The sequence below is a fragment of the Athene noctua genome, unplaced genomic scaffold (genome assembly GCF_965140245.1).
Source record: "Athene noctua unplaced genomic scaffold, bAthNoc1.hap1.1 HAP1_HAP1_scaffold_130, whole genome shotgun sequence".
Taxonomy (NCBI): Eukaryota; Metazoa; Chordata; class Aves; order Strigiformes; family Strigidae; genus Athene; species Athene noctua.
This window is the reverse complement of record NW_027437606.1, coordinates 363071-371567: the sequence shown is the minus strand read 5'-3', so window position 1 is coordinate 371567 and position 8497 is coordinate 363071.

Below are 8497 nucleotides of genomic sequence, written 5' to 3'. Positions count from 1 at the left end.
ACTGGGGATTTGCGAATCTGAGTCACTTGTCCCCCTCGTCGGAGCGGGACGTGACAATTTTATAGAATGAAGAGGAAAAGTGAAAGCATGCACAATGAGTCACATCATGATAAATCTACAGCTAAAAATCTGTGGGTGTATATGATTATGTTAATGTCAGTGCCAGTATCTTAGAACTAGAATCACTCTTCTTAGGAAATGTCTTTTGCTTGTATAAAAACCATGCCTCTTTCCCCAAATCCCTTGAGACTTCTCGTCCACTTTGGTTTGGTTTTGGAGATTATTTGCCCGACCCTGAGACTTAAAGATTTGCAGGTTTAGGGAACGTCCATCCCTATAAAACTCTTTGCACATGATAGACAGCAGACTTGGGGTCTGAATCCGTATGGTCCACAGGCTTTTATTTGCATGATGTGGAGCACTGGATTATAAACCTGAAGTTCCCTAGTCTTGAGGGGGGAACCATACAATGCGGTACGATATGATACAATACTTCTATACAATAATTCTAATCCAGTAATTCTTCTCTCCTCTGCCCTCTTTATTAATGTAGAGAGTTGGCAAAGCCGAACTCAGACCAAAAAAATGAAGACTATAAAGAAGGTAAGTAGTTGTAATTCCTTAGGATTCCTTTTTAGTCTGGTTTCTGAGAAGCATTGCATTTGGTCACTCTATTTAACTTGCCCCCAAAATCTTCTGAACACATCAGCCAGAATCGGCTGAAGTTGTGAGTATTGATATCTCCAAGATAGTGAATTTCCTATGAGTTTTGTGAAGAGAGGTAAGTGCAAATAGGAGGATGTGCTGTTAATTCCTTTCAGGCTGTGGGAGAGCACAGTGTGAATTCCAGCCTGTTCTTAGGCACTGGAGAATCTGTTCCTTAGCCTGGGTTTCTTGGTGACATAGATTTTTCTGGAGTTTGCAGGACACCAAGTAATGGAAAATCTGTCTTGCAGCTAGGAGGGAATGTTGCAGTATTGTCGTGGTTCAGCTAGGATAGGGTTAAGTTTTCTCCCAAGCAGGGGGAAGGGATCTCTAGCCGAGTTATTCACACCATGCTGATGTCAGGTCCGTCATGGCAGTGCGGGAAGCTTTCCTTTGTGGCTTTGGTGGCAGAAAGCACGCGTGGCGGGCTGGCTGTATCCTTGCGGTATTTCTCTGTATATCTTTTGTCTCGTTTACTGTCATTACTGTTTGTTGTTGTTACTATCGCTACTGTTGTTGTTCAGATTGTTTTATTACACTGTTGTATTAAACTTCTTATTTTAACCCGGGGTTTGTGCCCTACTTGTGTCTGGGGGTGGGGGAGGGACAACGGCAACGTGGTCTCCGGTCCCAGCAGGGCCTAAACCAACACAAGTATTATCATAGAACAGTTTGGTTGGAAGGGACCTTAAAGATAGATCATCTAGTTCCAACCCCTTGCCATGGGCAGGGACACCTTCCACTAGACCAGGTTGCCCAAAGCCCCATCCAACCTTCCAGGGAGGGGACAGCCACAGCTTCTCTGGGCAACCTGTGCCAGTGCCTCACCACCCTCACAGGAAAGAACTTCTTCCTTATCTCTAATCTGAATCTACCCTCTTTTTTGAAGAGTTTAAAACCGTCACCCCTCGTCCTGTCCCTACACTCCCTGATATCGAGTCCCTCCCCAGCTTTCCTTTAAGTACTGGAAGGCTGCTATAAGGTCTCCCCAGAGCCTTCTCTTCTCCAGGCTGAACACCCCCAACTCTCTCATCCTGTCCTTGTAAGGGAGGTGCTCCAGCCCCCCGGTCATCTTCTGGGCCCTCCTCTGGACCCACTCAAGCATGTCCTTCTTATGCTGCCAGAGCTGGACACAGCACTGCAGGTGGGGTCTGACGAGAGTGGAATAGAGGGGGAGAATTGCCTCCCTTAGCCTGCTGGCCACACTGCTCTTGATGCAGCCAAGGATACAGTTGGTTTTCTTGGCTGCAGATATACATTGCAGTGTCATACTGAGATGCTTCTCACCAACACCCCCAAGCCCTTCTCCACAGGGCTGCTCTCGTTCCACTCATTGCCCAGCCTGTACTTGTGCTTGGGATTCCCCCTACACTTGTGCAGAACCTTGCACTGGGCCTGACAGAAGTTCGTGAGGTTTGCACAGGCCCACCTGTCCAGCCTGTCCAGGTCCCTCTGCATGGCACATCCCTTCCCTCCAGCGAGTCGACTGCACCACCCAGCTTGGCATCATCAGCAGACTTGCTGATGGTGCACTCAGTCCCCCTGTCCATCTCTCCAGCAAACAGATTATTATATATTGCAATATTTTATGATATTGTAATACACTATAATATTGATTTCATTGTAGTGTTGTAATCTTTATTGTTTGTTTATACTATTGAATTAATTATTATAACATGCAAGTTAGAAAATAATTCAGTCAGGAGACGCACAAACCCACTGATGTCAGGAAGGTGTCCCTCTAGCTCAGCGATTCATCTTGGAACTGAATTGCCGTGCTGAGAGCACAGGAAGGCTCAGTGCTCCTAGGCTGTTTGCTGGCAGCTGGGAAAATCCGTTAGCTCCAGGCAGTGTCCTGCTAGCCTTGGGCTGTATGCGGGAAGGGACCTGAAATGCACTTTGTCTGTAGTAATTCAAGTTCTACCTGTGCAATGTACATTGTTATTTAATGAGCTCTGCCTTAGTGTTATTGTTGCTGATGATGAGAGGGAAGCATAGCTGTGTTTATACTGACTATCTCACTGATCTCTCCACTGTTTTAATTATAGTACAAGTAACAAACCCATGGCAAGTGATGGTGTGTGGTAAGTACTGGGCAGATCTTTCTTTGCAAGCAAGCAAGGGTTTGAGTTCTTTGGTATTTGTCTTGAGGAATTTCTTACCTTCTAGAGATTTTGTGTGATGATGGAGAAAATTAAAGTGATGCATGTTTAAACAGTGTACTAAAACCACGCATCTTAATGAGAGACTTCCCACGTAAACAATTTTTTAAAAAAACAATTAGATACAATTTTACATGGATGGAGCAAAAACACTTGATATGGAGTTATATTCGGGAAGAAGTAACTGCATGGAACAAAAGTTGTGTGTTTGTTTTCATCAGAGTGTCTTTTCAGTCTATTAAAAACTTGAGATACAGGTCGTGCTTTTAAGTAGGTAGTTTAAAGAGAAGTAATTTAAGCTGAATGCTGTGGTCACAACAATAACTTCCAATTCAGTATTTGAAGAAAAAACCCCAGTCCACTGCATATTTTCTTTACATTTTATTAGAGCAATGGTGAAATAAAGGGGAATAACGTATTTTCTGCCTCACAACATTTTATATACGAATGCATTTTAGTCACCAGAACATTGAAGATGAGAGCTGAAGCAAAAGCTGCAGGACAAGTCCATGAAGAAAATGAGGCTTTGGAAGTCTGCCGAAGCTGCAGACTTCGACAGAGTCATTACACCGCTACAAATCAGTCTGTTTTGTTTGACAAACTTATAACAAAGTAAGTGGGCTTTTTTTTCACCATCTTGCAAAAGTACTAAAATGAGCCTTATTAGCAAGCCTTTGTGCTATGGCATAATACTGGCTAGGGACTTTCTCCTTTGGACAGCAGAAAAAGGTGCTACTCGTGGCAGCCAGAGCTAGATGTGTTCAGTGGTTAGGCTGAGACATGTCCACGTGCCCCTATGTAAACATTCCGTGCTACCATAGTTACCAGGCTAGTAGGTTCCACCACGTTCCGTAACTTGGAACTTTCTGGATCTTTCTAAGACCTGGTAGTGTTCAGCTGCTGTGGACCAGGTAGGGTCTGCTCCTCCTCCTCCTCCTATGCCCCTATGTCCTGTAATTGTTAATATACGGATTTATATAAGGTGGGAGCCTTTTTACTTCACAGCCAATCTGTTTAACCGATTTTTGGGGGAATACGTGCTTGTGGCTGTTTTAGACTTCCAGACATGCAAGTGTGTGGGGGAGGCTGTCTTTGGAAGGTGCTTCATTTGTAAAGACTCTGGGCACAGTTTACGTTTAAATTACGTTTAATTTTACGTTTAAAATCCCAGTCTGTTTTGGGATTGCCAGGTGCAGAGACCTCTTCACAGTAGAGCATCTCTTATGTGTGGACTGGGTGGATTTGCATGTTGTCTTGTGAACCCAAATGATCACTTTATGTTGTGATTTTTGGTAGCTTTAACTTGCCCTCTGAATCAATTTTCTTAGCATCCAAAGTGCCTTCTTAAATTTTAATTAACTTTTCTTCCATGCTTAATGAATATTTTTATAATGCTTGGTTAAGTTAAGCTACTGAGCAAAGTTTTATACAGCAAGGGAAGTAGTCCTAGTGTTTCTGCTTGTCTGTCAATGTCTTAATTCTCTTTGTGAAGCCCAGATGGACATTGTTTTCTGAAAGGTTTGTCAAGTGTAACAGCAGCAGCATGTTTTTTCCAGCATATATCGTCACGGAAAATCAACTTGAACCTTAAACTACGGTTAAGAGAAGAATAAGTAACCTGTTGTCTGAGGAAGGCTGTGAACTAAAAATGACAATGCTATCATGCAGAACAACTTAAGTGTTATTAAAAACTGCCATAATTTTTTTCTGATGCTATCACCTTCAAAGTTCTTTTTTTCCTACTAAGCCAGACTTTTTTTCAAACTGTTTAGCTAGAGAAAATAAACCTGAAAAGAGTATATGTTTGCAAGTCCTCAAAGCTTGTTCTTAAATCTCTCTATGCTCTTGCATGTCAACTTTTTATCTTAGTACTGCAGAAGCAGTCTTGAAAAAAATGGAGAAGATACGTAGACAGCAAGTGATGGAAGACTGTGAGATGTTCCGCAACACAAAAGTAAGATATTAATTTAATTTACTATTTTTGTATCAGCAGTGTATTTCACATAGGGAAACTAGTTGTAATTTTAATTTAGCTGAAATAACTTCTTCCAAAGAGTAGTGTAGTCTAAAACAACATTTGTTTTTGCTCTGTAATTATAGTATAATATCTTTCTCTTATAGTTATGCTACAGATATGCTCTAAGGGTGGAGGGAATATCTTCTTCAGAAGCCATGAGGTGGCAGTGAGATGCTGAAATCCATGTCTTCTACTACACTTTCTGAATTACCTTACGAATTTTGAATAGACACTGTTACAAACAGCTGTTTTAGGTCTTGGCTTTTCACTTCAAATCTTACTGAAAAATTAATTCATTGATGTTTGCTTCAGCTATGTTTGTTCTTGTGCCAGACTTGCCTGGGAGCTGAAGTACTCCTCTGTCCCTAGAGGAACTTCTGTTAAAATTATACACAGCAATCATATTTTCTATGTCTTATTTTTGCTCTGTTAAATTAAGTTCTTGCTGTCCTTTTGAATGACAGGCACTTCATTTCTTAAACATATTCATAGCCTACTTTTGTACTGTTTTATTTAGATCTGAAATCCTTTTTTTTTTTTTTTTTTTTCCTAATGAAACCATAATTGTCCCTAGTACTTTGTATATCATCTCTGAAATGCCTGTATGATTTTTTTTTGTCTGCTGGGAGATGCTTTTTCTTGTGTTCTGCCACACTCTTGGATTATTAATCTGTGACTGATTGATACACTTTGGTTTTGTATCTGGAGAAGTATTTAACTATCACGTGTCCTAAGTCCTATTTCAGAGCAGAAATTCTTGTCCTGAAATCGTGAGTGCCAGAATGATGTTCCTATTCTCTCTTCTTGTACTTAAATTTCATCTTTTGTGTATATGGAGTACCTCGATAGTGTTAATATAGAGGCTCCAAATATGCCCGTGTTAGGTTTTCTGCATATTTGTGACTGATCTTTCTTGTTTCTTTTAATTAGGGAAATCTTGATATTTACTCCCAAGGAGAGGAAGAAATCCGAACAGGTGGCAAAGAAATAGATGATAAGCCAAATGACATTGTAGGTTAGTTCTGTTTTAGATTTTCTTTACTGTGCTCTAGCCAAAAGCCTTGTCTTAAACAATTGAGATGAGCTGAACTACTGGGTGTTTGTTACCTCTTGAAACATTCTGTATTGTTGTTGACATTACGAGCCATAGTCATGGACTCTAGGGCTGTAGCGTAGTGTTCTCAGATCAGGTATTCAGAGAAAAAAAAAAAAAAAAAAAAAAGAAAAAAATCATTGCTTTTGCAAAATGCTTGCAAGATAAAAGGCAAGAGATGGCTGTGGACAGGTGGGAATACAAAGAACTGAACGGTGTTGCTCCGAATGAGAAAGAACGATCTTGCTACAGCACAAGCACGACAGTTTTCATGGTTTTGAACAGCACAGCGAGAGCATTTTGTGGAAGTCAGGTGGGCTGCCAGATGTGTATGGAAAGCTCCTCCCAAGTGTGAAGATCAGCAGGGGAGAAGATAGACGTGTTCCTTTTTGTGTTTATCAGTAGTCAGTGGAAGCTGCTGTCTGGGCAGTTAGTTAGGAGCTGTCATCCTGGTACTCATGGAAATACCATGAGGAATAAGGTTAAATTGTAAAAGGCCATCTTAACTTTATGTTTGAAGTGAGGAGGGGAAGACTTTAAGGTTTTAAGGAGAGTGATAGTTGTGATGAAGGCAGTCAGTGCAATGGCCCTTGCAGGAGTTTTCTGGGTGGAAAAGGAGGGGGTGAGACTGTACTTAAGAACAGAAGAGAATGTGGCAGTAGTTGAGCCCGTCAGTGTTAGATTTTGTGATAGATCTCTGCACACCCACAAGGGAGCTCAGAGGGACAGTGGCAGGAGGGAGAGTCCAAATAATACCCTGCTGGGCTACTGCCAGGGCCATCCCAGGGCCATCAGCCCATCCAAGTCCTATATGCACGAGCCCAGAGGAGCACAGGGGTGCACAGTGAGAGGCAGGGACCCAAATCAAGAAGGAGCAGCTCCCTTGTCTGGGCCCCTCTTGGGGCTGTCCCAGCAGAGCCATCAGCCCCAGTGTGCAGGTGTGAAACCCATCTGGATGAGTCGTTGGGAGCAGCTCTCCAAATGACATTTTGGCCTAAGGGATTACTGCCTAGAGGTGGGACATATTGTAGGATGCAGGGGAAGAGCAGTTTGCACAGGACTTATTATGGGATCTTTAGGGCAGGAACCAAAGGCAGAACAAGGGAGGGGTTGAGATAATTTCAGGAGGAACAAGAGTGGGAAAGTAGAGGGGCAAGAGGATAAAAAGGGCTGGTGACATGTCAACAGTTTGCTGGTCAGCACACTTGACTGATGGTGCCCTGCACCTGATCACCTCTCTGACCATCAGAACTTGAATAAGAGATGATTTGTGCAATAACCAGTGAGGGCAGTATCTTGTACATGTTACACAGACTGTGTGAGACCTGGCGATAGAACCTTACACTGGCAATAGAACCTTACAGAAAGGTTCAAGGTAAATGTCCAGGTGTCATTGAGCCCTGGGGTGATCTTGTTCCTAATCACGAACAGGCCTGAGAACAGTCCGTGGCCTGTCGTTAGGCCTATGATTAGATCTGACCTAGCCTGTGGCTCCCGATCAGACCTTCATGTAGAGCAGTGAGAGAACACTTGGAGCCATAGGAGTGGTCTGGTGAGAGGCTGACCTAAAGAAACCAAGGTAGGACAAGGCACGAACAAAAAGAAACATTAGGTATGCCAAGGCCGTTTGACTGGAGAGGGAGAAGGACAGGGGACTCATCATTTGGAGATTAGGAGTTAGGAGAATATCAACTCACGACTTTAGTAAGAGCAGCTTTAATAGAAGGCATGGGCATTCTAGAGGGAGGAACCGTATGGCTTGGTTCAGGTGTGTGGATCTCAGGCAGTTGGGCAGGAAAGACTTGTCCTTGTAGGTAGTATGTGGAATGGGAAGTAAGAGTGAGGCAATTAGTTTGGGATCAAAGTGCAAACTCTGGAATTTTAATTTAGGAAAAATCTAAAATGTAATTCTATAAGGAAAAGCATGCCAGGAAGGAGTGGGGCAAATATTTCAGTGCTGGTGTAAAGAAGATGAGTGGAGCAAGGGGAAGGACTAGAGAAGCAGAAAAACAGAGAAATTCATGCCTTTAAGAGGAGTATTGGAGTATCAGTGGCTGGGAATGGTAGTGATACCAAAACATTTTTTCAGTTTTCCATGTGCTGTCTATATATCTTGTGTATTACCTTGCATTCAGAAAGCAGTGCAACCTTTTGGGAAGAAAAAAAAAGGGTAGTTCTTTCCAAGGAATGAAATTCACTTACCTGTAGCGAGCGGGTAGGTAAACAGAGTGTGTCCATTCCTCACATGGTGTACAGCTATGAATGTGAGAGGTTGTTATGAATGTTAAGAACCTGCTAGATAATGATACTGCTTTTTTGCACTCTTACCATCTTTCATGAAAAAAACTTTGTTACTTTCCAGAAGCTAGTGGCATGAACTGTATGCCTTCAACATTGTTTTCTGATTGGGGAAATTCAAACCATTGTCCATTGCCCATTGTTGCTCATGTAATCTGTGGCAGAGGCAGCATTTGGAGCTAGATTACAACATGCTTACTCTTACCACTGTAGAGTATTAAA